Genomic DNA, 23159 nt, shown 5'->3' with positions numbered 1-23159 from the left:
TTGCAAAAAACTGTGCCACTGACCTCACCCAAAGAAACCTATGATCTATAAATCGCAATGTCTTCTGCCGAGATACATGCCCTTTTGAATACAAACTGCCCTATACATTTCTCAGAAATGTTAAGTCATATCTTAAACATGTCTGATACGAGTGGTAATGTACATCTATTTAAGAACGTATGTTCAGGACTGTTAGCACCTTTTCAAGCAATCCTCAGAATATTTCCAAACTTCGTGCACTCTGTGTTTGGCGGACTGCCCCTCCTTTTAGGACTTGTTGCAGGGATACTCTTTTTGCTCCTTCTGCTACGATATGGCAAGCCAAATCACCAGCGCCTTTACAAGCACCATAGAGAGAGCTCTATTGGAGATGAAGTGTCGTGAGCCCATAGTCCACATTTTGGGTTTACCTCATCTACGAAAAATAAAAACCACATGGTTTCTGTCATTCAGACCAATCTGGTAAGATTGCATCATACCTGTTCTATACTTCCGGCTATGCAGAGAAGAATGCGTGCTAGATACCTGTCTGACACTCCCATCAGTCATGCCAACGGATGCTTGAACCGGTTATGACCCATGCTCTGTGTTGTCCCCAGCGGCTACCAATTCTGAGGATGGCATTCATTGAGATCTCACAGACACAAAATGCTGATGCTGAGGCACAAGAGGAAACAACAGGCGCGCAGGTACCATCCAATTCGAACTTTGCTGATGCGACCAATGCTGAAGGCGATGCTTCACATCTGTGTGCGGTTAGTTTCTAAACGAGGTAATCCAACTTTCGCCTAAAATGATAGACGACTTTTTGTCTACAGAAATAGAAGATTTCATGTTTTCTCCAAGCCCTAACACTGACTTTTGAGTTTGCCACACAGTGTTCTGAGAGACTTTGAATTTGACCTTCATTTTTACAAAACAAGGAACTTTTTCCTATGATTTTCTTTTTTTCCCATATTTGTATTTATCATTTTTTGGGCACAAAGCAATCTGCTTATAATTCAAATTCAAAACTTTATTATGTTTTGGAACTCCTTGGAGGTCCACATAAAAGCAAACGACAAAAGAAAACCAGCAAATACGAATACAAAATTCCATTCATAGAATAAGAAAAAATAAATTATGACAAATACTGCAATACCAGAAAACACAATTAATACACATATCAATCTTCAAAAGATATCTAGAAAACATTTAAAAAAATTAAAAATGTTGAAGCAGAATCTCTCGTTAGGGGGATTATGTAAAGCAAACATAAAAGAGTTGGCATTTGCAATGCCCAGTTGGATACATATTTGTCTTAACCATTTACAACGATAAGGACGCAGCACAGGACATATAAAAAGTACATGCGTTCGATCTTGAATGGATTGATGACAAAAGTGACAATTTGCAGAAACTCCATACCACTTAAACAAAAGGTTATTTAGAGGCAACAAGTCCTGTCTCAATAAAAACCAGAATCTCCGGATACTATGAGGCAAGTTCCAAGTTACATAAGGTTGCACCAATTTTCTTGTGAATGAATCAGTTAGTGGATTAACACCCTTCTTAGCAAGGATTAAAGTACTATCAAGTCTGTAGCTATGATCCCACGTAGCTTCTTTCAAGACCGTCTTTAGCTGGGATATGGATAGGGAGAAGAGAGTACTCTCTTCCAACTGCAAGAGCAATACCGCCTTTCGGAAGTTACTAACAATTAAGGAATGATGTCCTAAGCTTCCTAGTAGTTCTGTCTTTAAAAGGGACCTCATAGTCCCCTCTTCTCCTCTGGCTATGCTTGCGACCCAGCGTACAACAGCTGCCAGGCCCTGTACCCAACTGCTGCGCTAACCAAACTCGAGTCTGCAAGTAGCTACAGAGCAGGCTGAACTAACTGAGGATATACTTCTTAACAGTTTTCCCTCCATAGTATAGTTATAGTAGAACTATTCATAGAGAACAAGAATTCTTTTAATACTTCCAGAGACAATATTTGACCTTGTCCACAAACAGTTTTATGTAATCTGATATGAAATGGTTTCGGCCCTGTTTTTCTGTATTTGCGAGCAATTTCATAAATGTATATTTTTATGATTCATTCAATTTGCATTTCAAATATCTAAATTTTATTAGAATGAAACTTTTCTTTAATGTGTACAGCACCAATGCAATTTTATGCTTACAACTAGTTTGATACATTATTTGCAATGTGTTTGAATCATGATTTTAGCACTTTGTGTGTAGATACATTTTAGATATGTTATCATGTTTAGAATTTAGTAATGTGGTTCATACGAAAGTGGAGTGGGTGTTGTGTATCGATTTAGATTCTGAATGCATTTCCCGATTCATGCCCTTATATAGGTATAATTCACATTGCCCTTATATAGGCATAGAAATCCAGTCCTTATTTAGGCATAGCCGATGCTACCCAAATAATGGCATGGCTACTTACATCTGTTCATCTACGTCACAACGACTTCTTGGAAAACCAGACTCTTAAGCCGTTAGGGACTTCCCCTTGCTTGGATATTGATTTCTCCAAGAACTCATTTATTATGCATGAACATCTATTCCTTAGGAGTTCATTCATGACATTCATATGCCTGACTTTTACGTCAATACTGGCATTCCTAAACACCTTCAAGGTATAAATATACCTACACTTGCTATGGCAAAGCACAGCGTGGTTTGGTGCAGTTTGACTACATTACTTGCCCGACGTAGCTCGCTACAGCAAGTGCCGAAGGAAGCCAACTCCCCAGCTGATGCACTGACTAGAAGCTGTCATCCTCCTGCCAAGAATCCAGCTCCAGTGTTTCTGACTCCCCTTGCGGGGTGTTGGGAAATCGAGTCCTGGGAAAGAGATACCAACCTCTCTCATTCTAAGGTATGGAGCTGATTAGAACCTAGAGAAACCTTTGGCAATTCTTGACAAAACTAAACCTATGCTAAACCAGCACCTACTTCTTCCCTCGTACTAGACCTAGGTAGGTACACTGGGGTAGGAGTATTTTAGAAGCACCAGTTGAGTATTTTAGCCTGTGTTATTTATGTATGTATTTTTATATATGTCATAGCAACAGATAATGCTATTACAGTATTGTTTTATAATACTGTTTGAGCTGTACATATTATACTTCTCATTCTGTCTAACGATTGTAGCAATTCATATCTCTCGCATGAGAAAGAAGACTGTTCAATAAACTCTTTTTATTGAAACTCCCATCTCTCTATTTCTGTGCAACTCTGTAGAAACGAAGCATGCACGATTGACTGAGTGAAATAGTTATCTATTGTTTCCATGACTCTGAAGATATTATTCAAACTCTAAGGGTAACAAAGTTGTCATGTTTATGCGGTTGTCAGAGACTAATCCCTTCTTATTTTGAAGGTCTCTATAGCGCTAGCTCCACCCAAGGGTATCAGAGCGCTATACATAACAGGGGTAATACACAGGAAATCAGCAGTATCAGAGTACAAAAAAACAAATTCCATAGTTGGTTATATACAAATTACAGGAACCATTAAGAGTACATAGTGTGAGGAGTACAAATCATATAAGCAGAACGTCAATTAAAAGAAAGAAAAATGTCGTAGTAGATAGCTATTTTACAGTGTGCAAGGAGGTCACAAAAAAGCAGCAAAGCGATGCAGGAAACACATATACATTCCCCAATATTTAGTGAGGAAGTGTATTTTAAGGTTTCTTTTAAAGTTGGCATAGGAGGGGTTGCAGCGAAGGTCTTTGGGGAGGTTGTCCATATGGTTGGGGCCTTGCCAGAGAAGGAGCGGGATTGAGAGGAGCTTTTTTGAGGAGAGGCGGTATGAGGGGGAGAGAGTTGGTGCTTCTCAGAGTTCGGGTGCAGCTAGCTTTTTTAAGTTTAGTTGATAGGAAGGATGGAGTCTTCCGATAGAGGGCTTTGTGTGTGATACAGGCAATTTTATAGGAGGATCTACCTTCAATGGGAAGCCATTTGAGGGCCTTGAGGGTGGGTGAGATGTGGTAGAAATGTTTACAGTTTGTGGTGAGTCTGGCTGCGAGGTTGAGGATGGATTTGATCGGGGCAAGATGGACTTTGGGGGTACCAGAGAGAGGGGCATTTCCGTAGTCGATTTTGGAAAGGACCAGTGATTGGGTAATAACTTTGAGGTCTTCAGCCGGAATAAAGGGTTTGATTTTTTTGAGATGCCGGAGTGTGAAAAGTGCACTTTTTCCGGAGTTTTTAATATGGGAGTTAAGAGTAAGATTATTGTTGATGGTGATGCCAAGTGATTTGACAGATTCTGCGAGGGAGAGAGGGCAGTTTAGGGCACTGAGATCCGCTTTCCATGATTGAATGGGGAGAGGGTTATTTTTGGGCGAGAAGAGGATAATATCAGTTTTGTTAGGGTTGAGTTTAAGATAGTTGCTGTGGAACCAGGTTTGGATCTTGGTTAGTGCTGAGTTCAGGTGTAGGATGTCAGAATGGGATTTTACTTTATAGTATAGTTGAGTGTCATCAGCGTACAGATGATAATTGATTTTGGCTTGTTTGAGTATCAAGGTGAGGGGTTCCATAAAGAGGTTGAAAAGAGCAGGAGAGAGGATGGATCCTTGCGGTACACCAAGGGAGACAGGAGTTGGGCTAGAGAGGCAGTTTTGAATTTTAATTTGTTGTGTTCTGTGTTGGTAGTAGGAGGTGAACCAGTTAAGGAGATTGCCATTCAGGCTAAAGCGATCCTTGAGTATATTGAGTAAGGACAGGTGGTACACCGTGTCAAAAGCAGCGGTGAGGTCTAGAAGGATGAGTAGGTAAGCCTCACCGTTGTCCAGGGCAAGGCGTATGTCATCGACTATGTTGAGCAGTGCAGTTTCCGTGCTACAACCTTTGCGGAAGCCAGATTGAAGGGGGTCAAGTAGGTTAAATGTGTTAATATGTTCATCAAGTTAAAGTGGGGTGCACTTTTCGAAAGCTTGGAGAGGAGGGTAAGGTTGGAGATAGGGTGGAGGTTGTTGGGATCATGAGGATTGGCTTTAGGATTTTTGGGAATGGGAGTGATTTGTCCGAGTTGAAGGGAGGGGGGAACATTCCCTGTTGAGAGGGAGGCGTTAATGATGGTGGTCCAGTAGGGGACAATGATGTGTTTGAGATCTTGGACAAGTGAGGAGGGGAGAGGGTCTTTAGTGTGTGCAGATGGTTTGAGTTTTGATAGGATGTTTTAGACTTCCCGTTCAGAAACGGAATGGAAAGTAAGCCAAGAGGCGTTGTTTTTAGGCAGAGTGATAGTAGAGGGGTTCCGGGGGGGCATGAGAGGGGAGGATGAGTGAGGGTGTCTTGGGAGTTTTCAAGGGGGGGGACTAGGTGTAGTATCCTGGGGGTGTTGAGGGTTGGACGAGGGTTCGGTATTAAGGAAAGCACGGTCAATTTTGGCAATTTTTTCAGAGAAAAAGTTGGCAATTTCTTCACACTTGTTATTAGAGGCCACTGGTTTGGGTGGTGCAGGGGAGGTTTGGTTTCTAATAATGTTGAACAATTCTCTAGGTCTGTTTTTGGCATGTGAGAGTGGAAGGGAGAAGTAAGAAGCTTTTTCAGAGAAGAAGTGTTTTTTTGTAAGAGGATCTGGCAGTTCTAAGGAGAGCAAGGTGGGCAGGTGGAGGGTTTTGTCTCCATGTTCTTTCCGCTAATCTGAGTGAGCGTCTCTCTCTATTAAGGTTGAGGGTAAACCATGATTTGGAGGGGTTGTTTTTTAGCGTTTTACTTTTCAGCGGGGCAAGCTCATCTAAGACCTCTGCGACAGTTTTGTTAAAGTGTTCCGTGAGTTCATTTGGATTTGAAGGGGGGGGGTGAGGATGAGATGGGATTGGAGTTTCAGTTCAAGGGTGCCGGGAGGGATTTGCTTAAGATTTCTGCTCAAGATTGTAGTTTTGTTGTTTTTGATAGGGGCAGGTGGGGTTAGAGGGGAGATTGTGAACAGAATAAGATGGTGGTCAGACGATAGGGATGATGTTGGTTAAGGATGTCAGATCAGGGTTGGTGATGTTGGCGTCAAGAATGGCTCCTTTGGCGTGGGTAGGGGAGTGGCAGAGTTGCTTGAGGTCACTAATCTCAAGAAGGTTATTGAGAAGGTTGACTGTGGGGTCATCAGGTTCATTCCAGTGCAGGTTAAGATCTCCTAGGAAGATATTTTTGCAGTTGGAGAGTAGAGATTTAGTTCTGAAGGTTCTTCAGCAAAAGGAAGGGGTTCACCAGGAATGTGATAGATATTATGAAGCCGTATTGGGGGGGAGATTGGGCTGGTGCCGCTTGAGTGGAGGGCGTTCCTGACCTTGAGACCGGCCCCCAAGGGCGTCATTATTCCGCCATAGGCGGGACCGGTGATTATTTAGGCTGCATCTCGAACACACGCGCAGCGGACGCGCCTGTGATACGAGGCGCCGCAGCAGCGTTTGTGTTTGTTTTATTCTCACTTCCATGTAACTGTGCACTGCTTTTAAAATTACGGTATTGAGTTGCTATACTCACTGTTTTCTGTGGAAAAACCTACTCGCCTTTCATCGGGTCATCGCCTCGTTCCACCACGGCTGGTGCCGCTTGAGTGGAGGGCGTTCCTGACCTTGAGACCGGCCCCCAAGGGCGTCATTATTCCGCCATAGGCGGGACCGGTGATTATTTAGGCTGCATCTCGAACACACGCGCAGCGGACGCGCGCGGCGGGTAGCCGGCGGGTCGCCGAAGGCTCGCCAAAGGCGAGCCCGTCTGCGCCCGTCCGCGCTAGTCCGTCGCCAGTCGTCCTGACCCCTGGCTGTTTAGCCAGCCAATGGCCCCCTATGCCCGGGAGGAGCTGATTATTATCGGAAGACAGGCAGGATGTACACCTCATTTGTGGTCCCCTGGCTCTCTCTGCGCTCAATGCGACCAGTGTGGCTTCAAGGCTTCAGGGACTAGCCAACTAGTAGCGCCTGCAACCTTAGCAGCTAAGTCCCCTACAAAGTTAAGCTTAGTGAGTCTCAACTGCAGGTCATTAGTGAAACATCATGAGGACATCCATGAGTTCCTCGTAGACCACTCCCCTGACTTTCTATTTCTGACGGAGACATGGTTAACCGATGACACCATGGCCATTTCCACCTTGGCGCTACCCCTGGGGTACCTCATATGCCTCCAGAATAGACCAAAAGGTAGAGGTGGTGGTGTAGCAGTGATATTCAAAGACATCTACTCCTGCACCCTTAACCCCACAACCATAACAAACTGTGAAAGTGCGGTATTTAAGGCGAGGGTTTCTGACACCTTCACCCTTACGGGGCTCCTAATCTATCGCCCCCCCGGCTTAGCCACTGCCTTTCAAGAATCGCTGGTGGCAACTATCACTGCACTGGCCTTACAGCCAGCTAATTTCAGTGTACTGGGGGACCTTAACCTTCATCTTGAATGTCGAGACTCGCCCACTATATTGAAGTTTCTGGGCGATATGGAAGCCTGCCAGCTTATCCAGTTGGTCGAAGGGCCTTCGCATCAGGCAGGCCATTTATTAGATCCGGTGTTCACGAACATCCAGGAAGCGTCTGTCTCCATTCTCGGTCCTCTTACCTGGACAGATCATTTTCCGGTTTTTACTACCATCCAGATTCCTGCTAGATGTAGGGAAAAGCTACCACCTCCGTTGCAGAGACGCCCCTGGAACAAGCTTGACTATGCAGCGTTCGAAGCTAGACTCCATTCCTCCTGCCCCACTTGGCCGAGCAACCTGGACGAGGCCGATACAGCCTATAGGGAGTGGATAAAAGAATCACTCGACCATTTCATTCCTATGAAATGCTCTAGGCCCAAGCGGGGCCAAACTCATCCGTGGTACTCTGAGGCCCTTACATTACAGAAAAAACAATGTAAGCAGTTGGAGCGCCTCTGGAGGAGGTCGTATGATCATTTGGCTAAAATTAACTTTAGAGTAGCTACTAAAGCTTACCACAAACTTATAAAACTATCTAAAGCCAAATACTACACAGAGCTGATCAACTCCAGCACCAATCGCTCCAAAACCATTTTTACCCTAGTAAAAGATCTGACCAAGATACCAGTAGGCCCAGGTAATTTAATTGCGTCTGATGCCCAATGTGAAGAGCTGGCCTGTTTTTTCGTAGACAAAGTCAAAGGGATTTATAACTCTTTAACCTCAGATAGACCCAGTGCTAATTCCAACCTTATGGGGTCCATCGACTCGCCATTCCTACTACAATGCTTACCATCTATTGAGCAAACTGAGATGGACTCTCTGATTAAAAGAGTCAAATCAGGTTCCCCGGAAGACCCTGTTAAGCCAGAACTATTTAGACTATTCCAGGATTCCATCTTACGAGAAGGGCGGATGCTAATTAACAACTCACTTCAGTCTGCGACCATTCCCCCATCCTGGAAACACGCTAAAGTTGTCCCCCTTCTAAAAAAGCCATCACTAGATCCCACTAGACCTGACAGCTTTAGACCCATCTCCTTGCTCCCCTATCTTGCCAAGGTGATGGAGGCCCATGTCAACTCCATTTTAACCACCTTTTTGGAGTCGAATGGAATATTGGACGAATCTCAGCATGGCTTCCGTGCTAAACATAGCACGGAATCTGCTCTGCTAGCCGTTACGGAACATCTGAGGGAGGGGCTGGACCAGGGTGAGACATCTGCCCTGGTTCTGCTGGATTTGAGCGCGGCCTTTGACACGGTCTCCCACAGGATCCTGCTCGCGAGACTGTGGGAGATCGGAGTCAGGGAGAGTGCCTTGGGATGGTTCGCGTCGTTCTTATCCGACCGCTCCTTCCAAGTGCACGCCCCGCCGTACTCATCCAGCATATATCCCCTGGACTGTGGAGTCCCGCAGGGCTCTGCGCTCAGCCCCACATTGTTCAATGTGTACGTCCGCCCCCTGGCCATGCTGGCCAAGGATCGTAACATCAAATTAACATCATACGCGGACGATACACAACTCATTTTCTCCTTTTCTAAGAACAGTGGGGCTGACCAAATTAAGTTCCAGGAAGATATCCTGGCTATATCGAATTGGCTGTCACAGAACTATCTCCAGCTAAATTCTTCCAAGACGGAGATACTCATTGTAGGTAAGGATACCGAGAAATGGGATGCACACTGGTGGCCTCCCACTTTGGGACCCTCTCCTGTCCCCAAAGAGGCTGTTAAAAACCTGGGTGTGATGTTGGACAACTCACTCTCCATGGAAACTCATGCCAAGAGAGTGGCAGGCACCTGTTATGGTCGCCTGCGTTCCCTTAAACCTATCCTTGGATTCTTTGAGCCATGCATCCGCCAGACTATAATTCAGGCCCTAGTCTTATCCCATCTAGACTATTGTAATGTCCTGATGCTAGGTTCTAACTTGACGGTGATAAACAGACTTCAGAGAGCTCAGAATGCCGCGGCGCGCACTCTATTCGCTCTGCCAAAAAAATGCCACACCTCCCCTATCCTCCATCGGTTACATTGGCTTCCCGTTAAACAACGTATCCAGTTCAAAAGCCTTTGTCTAATTCATAAAATCCTGTACAATACTGCCCCTCAAACCTTGCTGGGACTCTGCTCCTTCTATGTCCCCTCGCGCGCCCTTCGTTCAGCCGACCTGTCACTGGCACGCACGACTAAGATCCGCAGGTGCCGAGCTGGTGGTCGCTCTTTTAGGCATCTGGCGCCGAAGCTGTGGAATTCGATTCCCCTTGGGGCTCGGGCCACTTCTAACCACTTGCTGTTCCGCAAACAGATTAAAACTTGGCTGTTCTCTTCCATCTAGCTCCACCTTCTCTGTTGTGTTGCACTGCTTCTAGGTATGTCCGCAGCGCTGGGACGCCCCATTGCTGGGGTAGCCATGCGCTATATAAGCAGGATTAACATAACATAACATTAAGTTCGGCTCCTAAGTATTCAAAGGTTGAATAGTCGTTGTTGGTGATTGGGGAGAGTTGAAGTTCTTTTTTTTAAATTATTGCTAGCCCTCCACCTATTCTTTCAAGTCTGTCTTTTCTGAGAATAGAGTAGACAGGGGGTTGCAAGAAGGTCAAGGATGGGTGTGGAGTGGTCTTTGAGCCAGGTTTCGGTGAGGAATGCGATGTTGGTATCTTCATTAAGAATGGTTTCAGAGATTTTGGTTGCATGGCGGACGGCCGAGCGGCAGTTCACAAGCATGCAGTTGAGGGGTTTAGGGTTGTTGCTAGTGACGGGGAGTAGTTGAACGGAGATGAGTTGCGGGGGTGGGGGGTCTGGGGGAGTTAGGATAGTCGGGGGTTCTGTTCATCCCCAGGATAACAGGGATCTTGGAGTAAGGGGAGGCAGATCTTTAGGCAAGGATTTGCTAGTGTATGTGTTGCAGAGGACGGAGAGATCGTGGGTGGAGTAGGTATTCGAGGTTCGAGGGGGTCAGTGGGAGCAGGGTAGGAGAGGCGTTGTTGACCAATGTTTGAGGTATGGACGTTTTCGAGGGTTGGCGCAAGGAGCAGAGGGCCAGGTAGGGCTGGCTGTGGATTTGTCAGATTTGAGCCGATTAAAGTCTTTCCTGAGTAGGGTAAGCTCATCAACCAGGGTAGAGCGATTGAAGTCAAATGTTACGAAGTGCTTAGTTGAGGATGGAGAGGAGGGAGGTGGGAGTGGTTGGAGTGGAGGGGGAGTTAGGGACGGATTGGTTAGGGTGGGATGGATTACAGCTAGGGGATAGTGGTACTCCAGGAGGGTTTTATGACGGGAGTTCAGTGTTAGTAGGAGGGTTGGGGAAGGCCAGAGGAGGGGGGTTGGGTGTGGACCAGAGTTGGGAGGAGGGGATGGGCAAGATGTCAGGTGGACTGGTGGGGAGAGGAGAGGAAAGGGGAGATAAGCAGGGGGGGGGTGTGGGGTGAGGAGGATGTGGTAGTGACATACAGATTGGGGTAAAGTTTGTGGAGGAAGGGGCAGGCGTAAGAGGGGCTATGGTCGTTATGGCGCAGTATGGAGGGGTAGGAGGGGTGCTAGGGAGGAGATAGGGAATTGGAGGTGGGCTGTCATTAGGGATCAAGGGATTTTGTTGGAGTGTCGTAGGGGATAGGAGGGGGGCCAGGTTCAGGGAGGGAGGTTGAATAGGGGAAAAGGGGAAAAGGGGATGGAAGAGTCCAGGGAGAGTAGGGTTTGTCCCAAAGAGGCGGGGGAGAGCAGGGAGGGGGCATGAGTGGGAGCAGGTGTGGGGCTGGGGGAGCAGATTGCGACAGGGGAAGGTTCACGAAGGGGGAAGTGATTAGGGTGGGGATTCGGAGCTGGAGCGGCTATGTCCTGGGGGTGGGGAGTCTGTCTAAGAGAGGCAGTGGAGGGCTGGTAGGTGGCATGGCAGGGTGCAGGTGCGGGGAGGGGGGAGCGGATTGCGACATGGGAGAGTTCAAGAGGGGGGATGTAGTTAGGGAGGAGGTTCGGCATTGGGGAGGCGGTGTGGAGCTGGGAGGGGTTAAGGGATTGAGAGAGTGATGGGGGAGGTGTGGGTAGTGATAGCTGGACAGAGAGAGTGCTGAAGAGAAGTTCAAAGCATGTGAGGTGCTGCTCGGAAGCTTGGATCAGGATGTTTCCAGTTTTGTAGATGGATATGGATATTTTACCAGGGAGGAGAGAGGTAGGGGAGGTGGTGAGTTTGTAGCCATGAGGGATTTTAATTGCGCTAGAGATTGGGAGGTGCCGTAAGAAGGTGCTCTTCCATTTGGAGGGGCGTTTGGTGTAGAAGATATAGTTAGTTTTAATGGGGGACGTGGGGCTGTGGTAGTTGTCTTCGATTAGGGTTTCGGGATGTCGGATTAGGGGTTTGTGTTTAAGATTCTTTTTGGCATTTTTAGAGAGGTAGGGAGGGTATGGGATGGTCCAGGAGCTGGTTCCATGTTTGGTGAGGGCGGGATGTTTGTCGGTAAGGGCAGGAGGAGGGCAAGGAGCAAGGGCGGTATTGAGGTGGGACATGATGAAGAGGTTTAGCAGGGGACGAATAGGCAGGTAGGTTAAAAGAAAGGGGTTAGGTTTAGGGGAGGGAGGGTAGTTAGTTTTGGTGGTCACAGTAGCCGCACCGCAAGGGGGGAGAGAGGTAGAGGTTGACGCCCGGGGTGGTATAATGTGTTAGTCAGGTAGGGGGGAGGAATTTGTAACAAGGGATAAGAGGAAGTAAGCAGGAAGGATGGGGTGCGGTAAGTTCAGGTATGCAGTAGTGTAATTCAAGTAGTGTTTATTCGAGAAAGTTTCTAGTGACCTCTGAGTTAGCTGGCACACACACAATTAAGTTTAATGTATCAGATAGAGACATACTAATCTCAGTCGTATGTCAAATCTATAGTGTGTATTATTTCAATGCACAGAGCCTATTAGGGATATAGGAACTACACTAAAAGGCAATTTCCCACAAGAAACAGAATACAAAGAATTTAAAACTAAGAGCACTTTTTGTTCTCCTATTTCACATAAAACCATCAATGCTTTTGAGCGTCTGATAAAAATGGATGAGAATAAAATAGAATTTCGAGACACCAAAATTGCCAACTTGTCTACTAAAGAATGAAGTACTCGGTCGATTTTGGCTAACAATCATCAATAGACTTTCTAAAGAGCAGATAAAGGTAAGGGTTTGGTTGTTATGGACATCTGATTTTTTATGAGTCCAGGGTGTTCTAGACACAAATATCTACTTGCAGTCAGAGCAAGATCCCACAAAAGAATATCAAAATATTCTGAAACATATACTCGAAAAAGCATTGGATATGTATTGGATTAATGAAAATATCTTCAAATTCTTATGCACAGAAGACCCATGTAGGCCTCAAATCTATATGTTGCCCAAAATACATAAAACTCTGTCCAAACCACCTTTCAGACCAATTGTATCAGCATGTGGATCCATTTCTAAACATATTGGCAAATATTTGGATTTTTTTACTTGAACCTATCGTCCAACAATGTGAAATGCATATCAATGACACAACAGCATTTCTGAACATGTTGACCACACTGAATCACGAAGGGATTAGAAATTGGGGGCTATGTACCATTGATGTTATCGCATTCTATACCTCCATACCACATAATGAAGGTCTAGAATCGTTAGAATGGGTTCTTTTAACACAAGAAACCACCTAAGCCAATAACATTTTCCTTCTGGAATTACTACATTTTGCTTCATTTCATGGCTATTTTCAATGGAAAGAGAACTTTTATGCTCAATGCAATGGAATATCCATGGGTGGCTTTGCAGGGGCGTCATCCTACGCGAACATGTTTATGTCAAAGTTTGAACTTGAGCACATACCGAGAAAAGAATCTTGGCAAAAGCATCTGAAAGTCTACAAAAGATATATCAATGACATTTTCATAATTTGGAAAAGGGATGTACAATTGTTATGAGAGAAACATCATGGAATTGAATATGTCTCATGATCACATTAAATTTACATTCCAGATTGATAAATACAAATCGCATTTCTGGACATTCTAGTTCAGACTGACTCACACAGAATCAAAACAAACGTGTATACCAAGAAAACGGACAGAAACAATTGTTTCCATTACAAAAGCTTTCATCAAAATTCACTTAATTGCCATCTACCATAGTCCCAATTCATAAGACTGAAAAGAATACCGTCAGAACAGACAGAAGCACTGGACACAATACAGAGCTTTGCAACGAGATTTTAAAAATGTGGATATCAAAAATACATCATAGAGAAATCCATAAACCAACTATCAACATTGGAGAGACAGCAATTGTTACACAAGACTCAATCCACTAAAGACAGTGTCATGATTTGTGTATTAAAATATTTGACCAAAGCTCATCAAATTAAATCAATAATCATGAAGCACTGGACTATGATTCAAACTGAACCAGATTTTCAAAACTTCCCTGAAAAAACACCAAAATGTTCCTTTCAACACAAAAAAAATATAAAAGAATTGTTAATTAGCAAGAATAAATCCGTGATCTGGCACCTATAAAGGAGTGCAAAGGTGTGCTAACTGTGTACATTCTAACAATGCTTTTATTGGAAATCAATTCACTTACCCGATCACCCGATCACTCACCCAATCACTTTACAACATCCCAGTACGTGTGAGACTTCTAATGTTGCATACGCCCTGAAATTACCCTGTGGAAAATTATATGTGGGGATAACTGAGCGAAAGATTAAAATACTTGTATCGGAGCACAAAAGCAATATCAGGATGCAGAATGTGAAATCCACTGTAGCAATGCACTGGCAACAGGTGGGACTAATATAGCACAATTACGCTTCACCTTATTGGAGGCTTTAAAAATGTGCCCAGACATTGATCATAACAAACAAAAACCTGGATCGGAATTTTTCTGGATCAAAAAGCTTAAGGCCATGCATCTGCATGGGATGAATGCCAGATTAGAATTTAATTGCTTTCTTTAAGTGTTATCCTTATATTAGACAATTGCTATAACGATATCCACTTGAACTGATGATAATGATGATGTAAGGATGTATGTCACTTTATTTGGTTTTATATTTATTTTAAAAGTTTTTTAGGTTAACATATTGTTTAGGTTTGTCACACTTCCAACTTTTAGGTATTTGATATACCTTTATTCACTTCCATGATGCACACGTTTGTCACTTTCACTATAAGATCATAGCACGTCACAACACTAGCGGCATACTCTTTGTAATCTAAAGGATGTAACTCTCACTTTGAGAGCACATAATATGTTCTGGCGTAAACCACATGACGTAGTAATTCACTCAACGGTCCTGTGAGAACATTTGCTGTTCCATGGCAGTATTGAGTAGAGTTTAAACTATCTAGGTAAGCTTCTTCATGGCGGCTTGTCACCCACAGTACAGTATGTGTATTCAAATTATCTCTCAACCCTATGTTTGAAAGCATGGAGGTTGTTTGGTGTTCCGAGAGGGGGCATGTGTTTACGGATCATGCTTCAGAACTAATAGCATTCTGAAAACTATTTAGGTTCAGCCGCCTAAATTTTACGGAGGGGGCATAAGTTCACGGAGTATGTTTAGGCTCTATTAGTAAACTTAAAACAGTAAGGCAAATTTCATTTCAATCTAACGGAGCATGTTTACAGCACATATGGTAGCCTGAATCCTTTGGCCTGAAACATTTCTAAGCACCTACGCTTTCATGATTTTCTGCATGAATAAACAAACACATTTTTCCAATTGAATGAACTTTATTGCACTTTACATCACATTTAAGATCGACGGCACACCAGGAAATCCAATATTTTTTTTACCACCACAGAACTTTTCTACTTTTTGGTTATAGAGGCCTGAATTCAACTTTCCTCTGTTTCATTTTCAGAACTACATTAATAGACCCCTGATGAAGCGTCTGTAATGACCCAAAATATATTGTGTTGTGAGATAAATATTGTATATTCGGTGATGTATACATGGATGGATCTCAAATTTCCCAAATCACTGCTGTGAAACCAACAGTAAAGATCAAACAATTAACACTGATATATGTTGGAATCATTTTTTGAAGAAGAGTATGGAGAATTATTGGAAATTTGGAAGAAAAACTTCGCAGTTTTAAAGTTAAATGCGCCCGTCTACAGGGAATGGTTAATCCAATCCTGACACTATTGCGCATTCACTCAACAAGTGCACCACATCCTTTTCCTCCATAAACATTTTCCTTTACCCAAATTTTACCAATGGAATGATTTCCACCACTGAAACAGGGACGTTAATAGCTACAGTCTCAAAGAATGCTACTCTTGAAGATGACGGAAGAAGAGGAACTGGCATTTACCGATTCATCCTGGATTTTACTCTCTCTAATGAAAAAGAGAGCAATAGTTATAACAAATCTGCATGGCTTAGGTCTTGTTACTGGTTTGGAAAAGAAAAACACTGGGCACAGTACAGTTTACTTTAGAAGGGCATATGAACTCTAGATATATATATACTTTAACTATTTGTGAATATCATCAATAGAAAAGATGTAATCATTTAATGTATCTTTATTCTTTTTTGTAAAAAATACATTTCATATTGGATAGAAAAAACTTCACATATAAAAATGACATGCACAATATTGATAGACATTCCCACTGATCTAATTAGAACCACATATACATATTCATCTAATCATATAATGTGACATTAGACAATCAATACAATGGACTTCCTAGTTCACTCTTTCAAATGGAACAATCGATAATTGAGAATTCTTGATAAGTCAGGTGGCAATATTGCAGTGAGTTACTTGCATAGTCTTATTACTAAAGTACAATAAGCAGAGACTGGTGACACATGTTGAAAACCAACGCGTTTCGGCTATGCCTTCATCAGGACTCCGTCACAGTGGTTTACTAAACAGAGAATATATAAACATTATTTTAATCTACAGTGCAACACAGCCCTTTCAAATATTTACACTATACATATATTCAGTGGATAACGTATTCAATAAGCATATAGCTGGTCATGGATTTCAAAGGTAGAGCCAAAAGTGAAAACAAAGAGAGACTCTGTTGTGATTAACGATAATATTCATGCAAAAAACGTGTATGATTTCTAAAAAAAAACAACAATATTAAGTTCTCTATTCATGCAAATGATGATTGACAACAATTTTTTATATGTGAACTAGAATATTCATGCAAAAGACAACAATATGTGATCACAATATTTGTGACAGTGCACTTTTTTTCCGCAAAAACAATTAGTAAAATAAACAGGATCATGGATCCTTGTTCGTATAAATGTATACATGTATATCTAGTTAAGTATGTTTATCTATTTATGGGTCGAATATTACCTCCGCTTGTCTCTGGTGTGTCAAAAAGTGGAGCTTGTATACAGTCATTAGGATAGATAAAATAATCCCATTTCACTACAGGAAACTGTATAGAGGGTAGAAAGAAAATAGACACAGTTGTAGTCTGGAGGTGTCCCTTAACCTTTATGAGGTTTATGACATGCCTATGTTTGATAAAGTGATATGTAACTTGATTTAAGGAGATATATTCTAGGGCCTCTATATTCTTCTTAATAAGTCTGAGTGGTTTAAGAATTCTTGGCCTGCAAAACAACATATTATAATATACGATTAGCTGTATATGTATAATAATTGCCTAAAGAAAAACAACTCCTACTCGATTTAAATGTTTTTTAAGATACTAGTAATGAACCTTAACTCTCCTATTGTAACCGTACTTTTAACTGCAAGATGCCTTAATGTCCAAATGCTTCAATATCCGACTCTAACTGTTGCCTGAAGCCTGGATTGGTTATGTTTTTCTAAAAAAGGTGTATATACAGTATAAAAATCCTAAATCTGCATTCTTAATACAGTTATCTGTTCAGAATTTTATGGCTTATACTCCTATACTGACCTTATAATGTGGGACAAGTAGGATCATGAACACACAATAATTTTAAACGATCCAAATAGTAGAACCTGTTGATGGAAGATAATACCTTCCCAGGTCTCAAAACTAAAAATGAAAAAAAAGGGAAAAATATAATGTAGAACACAAGATTCACTTGATTCTCTGCACCCATTTCTCATAGCGTTTATCAAAAGCACTTCTACTCATGAGTCCGTCATATAGGGAATCGACAACTAATGCGCATGTGTGGGCTAAAAGCCTAAAGGTATCTAAGGCACTATCCAGTGTATGTAAGAGATCATATGAGCTTTGTTTCTGCCATATGGCCGACTTATAGACGCCAACTTAAGTAACTTCACTATTACTAATTCAAATAGTTATTATCACCGGCATCTGCAATTGACAACTGTGGTGTGTGTATAAGTTAAAAGGCCCGAGGATATTTTGAATAATTACTGGTACACCCTAAAAATGCATGCGCGCTTTATATTTGCACTCAAAGAGAATGCTGTTTTAAACTCCTCAGTATAAATGATCTACATGCTGTCGCTGTTGTTTATAAAGCGGCGTCACTAGATACAACCGGTAGTTGGTAACCGGTGTTCAAAAAAGCCTGCCGGGAGTAACGCTGTTTGAAAACTCCTCAGTAAAAATGATCTGCACGCCTGCCGACGGTGTTGCTTAAGGAGCGGCGTCACTAGGTTGAACCGGTACTTGGTAACCGGTATACAAGAATTAACCGGTCGGGAATAACAACCTGAGCACGTATGTCAACTAATAACTAGAGGTTGTTAAAGACACTTACCGGTATACGTTTAGAGTCGCGAGCGCTTCATTTCTGCACCCAAGTAAGACGCTAACTTACTCGACTTGAAATAAATGCTCGGCGAGAATGGCGTCGCTTAATGAGCGACGTCATTTATGAAAGCGAATAGTTGGTGGCCGGTATGCAGAGGATTTGATCGCCATCTTGACTAGTTCAAGGAACATGCGGAATTCTAATGATATTAGGATACCAACACCAAGACGTCGATTCCGATCCGGTAAAAAAATCCGTAGTACAACGTGTATTCGTAGCCGTCTCCGTACGATTCACAAAAGACCGTCCGAACTGCGAAGTACGATCCATATCCCAAAAATACGTCCGAATACAAGCGACCCGTACGAACCATAACCGAAGAGACGTACGAAATGGCGTCGGATTTCAAACCGTACGATTTGTAAACATGCCGTATGACCAAACTAGTACGATCCTGAACGGTGAACTAGTACGCGATTTGTACGGGCAAACGTAGTCGCGCTTGACGCCTGATACGTACGGAAAACATCACGAAATAAGCGAGCCGCACCAACATATATGAACCGCACTGTATAACAGCAAAGCTCTCGCAACCACAAAAACAGTGTGACACATGAAATTACAAGTGATGTAAAAGCAGCAGAAAGCAGCAGATCTCTGTATCCAAGTTCTTTTTCAAAAGATGTTTAATTGGATCCACAATCAGCCGACACGTGTTTCATCGTGTTAAAGTGGAGTCAACACGACTCTTCAGGGCTGGTACAAGGACCTAGGCATCTATAGGTTGATGCCCAACTGCGTACGAGTCATTATATATATCCTGTGAAAGCTAAACACGTGTAGGTGTTTAGCCGTACCGGGAGGGGATCCGAAATCTTAGCGTTTCAACACTAATTCCTGAATTGCGGTCTCCACAGGTAAGCGAACTGTCACTCGGTATCCCTCCTCTGTGTGTTCCCGGTCGCCGTGTTCCAAGGACGGACACAAACACCTACACGTGTTTAGCTTTCATTTTGGAGCAAACGCGCAACATTTTATCAGTATAACTAGACAGCTGGTTGACACACAGCTGTAGACCCGGAACTGGGGTTCTCTACATATTGGATATATTGACATACCCGTCAATATCTTTTACAGGATATATATAATGACTCGTACGCAGTTGGGCATCAACCTATAGATGCCTAGGTCCTTGTACCAGCCCTGAAGAGTCGTGTTGACTCCACTTTAACACGATGAAACACGTGTCGGCTGATTGTGGATCCAATTAAACATCTTTTGAAAAATAACTTGGATACAGAGATCTGCTGCTTTCTGCTGCTTTTACATCACTTGTAATTTCATGTGTCACACTGTTTTTGTGGTTGCGAGAGCTTTGCTGTTATACAGTGTATGGTAATCTTTGGATTGTCTGAAAGAACGGTTTTTAGGGTCATTCCGTTCGCCCTTAACGCACCACACAATTGAACCCATTTCCTCACACAGTGTAACGTATACTTCAGGTAGAGCGCCATTTTCTGAAACTCCTCCAAAACCCTATCAGCTGTGTATATATGAACCGCACACCCCTCAATAAAGACTACGCGAATCCCCACAACCACAACGGCCCGTAGGAGCGAGCCGTACCCACACATACGAACCGCACACCCCTCAATAAAGCCTACGCGAACCCCCACACCCATAACAGCCCGTAGGAGCGAGCCGTACCAACACATACGAACCGCACACCCCTCATTAAAGCCTACACGAACCCCCACACCCACAACGGCCCGTAGGAGCGAGCTGTACCAACACATACGAGCCGCACACCCCTCAATAAAGCTACGCGAACCCCCACACCCACAACGGCCCATAGGAGCGAGCCGTACCAACACATACGAACCGCACACCCCTCAATAAAGCCTACACGAACCCCCACACCCACAACGGCCCGTAGGAGCGAGCTGTACCAACACATACGAGCCGCACACCCCTCAATAAAGCTACGCGAACCCCCACACCCACAACGGCCCATAGGAGCGAGCCGTACCAACACATACGAACCGCACACCCCTCAATAAAGCCTACGGGAACCCCCACACCCACAAGGGCCCGTAGGAGCGAGCCGTACCAACACATAGGAACAGCACACCCCTCAATCAAGCCTACGCGAACCCCCACACCCACAACGGCCCGTAGGAGTGAGCCGTACCAACACATATGAACCGCACACCCCTCAATAAAGCCTACGCGAACCCCCACACGCACAACGGCCCATAGGAGCGAGCCGTGCCAACACATACGAAACCCACACCCCTCATTAAAGCCTACGCGAACCCCCACACCCACGATGGCCCGTAGGAGCGAGCCGTACCAACACATACGAACCGCACAGCCCTCAGTAAAGCCTACGCGAACCCCTACACCCACAACGGCCCATAGGAGCGAGCCGTACCAACACATACAAACCGCACACCCCTCAATAAAGCCTACGCGAAAACACAAATAACGTCCCGTATGAGCCGACAGCACCAACAAATACGATTCGCACCCCCCCACTAATAAAGTACACGCGAACACCGAAAGCAGCACTAGGAGGGTGCAAAAGACTCTCACAACCACAAAAAACGTTACTCCTGTGTGCACACCATAAAAAAAATGCCCAGGCCACATCCAAACAGCCAAACAGAGGCCCCAAGTCACACCCACCCCATATCACACACTCAGCAAAAATTCAAAATAAGCCACTCCCACAAATGGACCAATAAAAGGGCCCACACATACAACCCATCATCCTTTGCAACATACCTTTTAGCGCAAACACACTGAGAGCACACCAACTACTGCACCCATACACCTTCACACATACACCCTATCACATTCACACCCACACACACCCTTCTCAATCAGACCCACACACCTTCATCCATACACACCATCATCCCCCAATCACATAAACCCCCACACCATGACCACACCCAAGAATCCAAAGTTCACCAACCCGGAGAGGAGATCCTTACAGATGAAGTCATCAGACCTGAGCCACAGCTGTTTGGTGCATTGGTCAGACAGACCAGCGTAGCAGAGAAAACACGCATGTGGACGAGGATCGTCAATAAGGTTAATGCTGTTGCACCCATCAGGCGCAGCAGGAGGGATTGCCAGGCCAGGTGGTATGATCTGCGGAGGATGGTCAAGAGGAAGATGGCCACCTCCAACATACCATCCCTGGGAGGAGAAAGTCATGGCCCTGCTACCACCGGTGGGAGTCCACGGAGCCTGGTGAGTATACAAACAACTCATGTGACATGTGTGGACTCCCAGCAGTATGGGGTGGGTGGCTATGACTCCCAGCAGTGTCTAACAGTATGGGGGTGGGTGGCTATGACTCCCAGCAGTGTCTAACAGTATGTGGGTGGGTGGCTATGACTCCCAGCAGTGGGCACACATATGAGGGGTGGGTGGCTATGACTCCCTGCAGTGTCTAACAGTATGTGGGTGGGTGGCTATGACTCCCAGTAGTGGGCACACATATGAGGGGTGGGTGGCTATGACTCCCAGCAGTGTCTCACAGCATGGGGGTGGGTGGCTATGACTCCCAGCAGTGTCTAACTGTATGGGGGTGGGTGGCTATGACTCCCAGCAGTGTCTAACAGTATGGGGGTGAGTGGCTATGACTCACAGCAGTGTCTAACAGTATGGGGGTAGGTGGCTATGACTCCCTGCAGTGGGCACACATATGAGGGGTGGGTGGCTATGACTCCCAGCAGTGTCTAACAGTATGGGGGTGGGTGGCTATGACTCCCAGCAGTGTATAACAGTATGGGGGTGGGTGGCTATGACTCCCAGCAGTGTCTAACAGTATGGGGGTGGGTGGCTTTGACTCCCAGCAGTGTCTCACAGTATGGGGGTGGTTGGCTATGACTCCCAGCAGTGTCTAACAGTATGGGGGTGGGTGGCTATGACTCCCAGCAGTGTCTAACAGTATGGGGGTGGGTGGCTATGACTCCCTGCAGTGGGCACACATATGAGGGGTGGGTGGCTATGACTCCCTGCAGTGTCTAACGGTATGGGGGTGGGTGGCTATGACTCCCAGCAGTGGGCACACATATGAGGGGTGGGTGGCTATGACTCCCAGCAGTGTCTAACAGTATGGGGGTGGGTGGCTATGACTCCCAGAAGTGTCTAACAGTATGGGGGTGGGTGGATATGACTCCCAGCAGTGTCTAACAGTATGGGGGTGGGTGGCTATGACTCCCTGCAGTGGGCACACATATGAGGGGTGGGTGGCTATGACTCCCAGCAGTGTCTAACAGTATGGGGGTGGGTGGCTTTGACTCCCTGCAGTGTCTCACAGTATGGAGGTGGGTGGCTATGACTCCCAGCAGTGTCTAACAGTATGGGGGTTGGTGGCTTTGACTCCCAGCAGTGTCTAACGGTATGGGGGTGGGTGGCTATGACTCCCAGCAGTATCTAACAGTATGGGGTGGGTAGCTATGACTCCCTGCAGTGGGCACACGTATGAGGGGTGGGTGGCTATGACTCCCAGCAGTGTCTCACAGTATGGGGGTGGGTGGCCATGACTCCCAGCAGTGTCTAACAGTATGGGGGTGGGTGGCTATGACTCCTAGCAGTGTCTAACAGTATGGGGGTGGGTGGCTATGACTCCCAGCAGTGTCTAACAGTATGGGGGTGGGTGGCTATGACTCCCAGCAGTGTCTCACAGTATGGGGGTGGGGGGCTATGACTCCCAGCAGTGTCTAACAGTATGGGGGTGGGTGGCTATTACTCCCAGCAGTGTCTAACAGTATGGGGGTGGGTGGGTATGACTCCCTTCAGTGGGCACACATATGAGGGGTGGGTGGCTATGACTCCCAGCAGTGTCTAACAGTATGGGGGTGGGTGGCTATGACTCCCAGCAGTGTCTCACAGTATGGGGGTGGGTGGCTCTGACTCCCAGCAGTGCCTAACAGTATGGGGGTGGGTGGCTATGACTCCCAGCAGTGTCTAACAGTATGGGGGTGGGTGGCTATGACTCCCTCCA

Source organism: Lissotriton helveticus, chromosome 4_1, assembly GCF_964261635.1.
Source record: "Lissotriton helveticus chromosome 4_1, aLisHel1.1, whole genome shotgun sequence".
In the NCBI taxonomy this organism is placed as follows: Eukaryota; Metazoa; Chordata; class Amphibia; order Caudata; family Salamandridae; genus Lissotriton; species Lissotriton helveticus.
Note: the sequence above shows the minus strand (reverse complement) of the source record.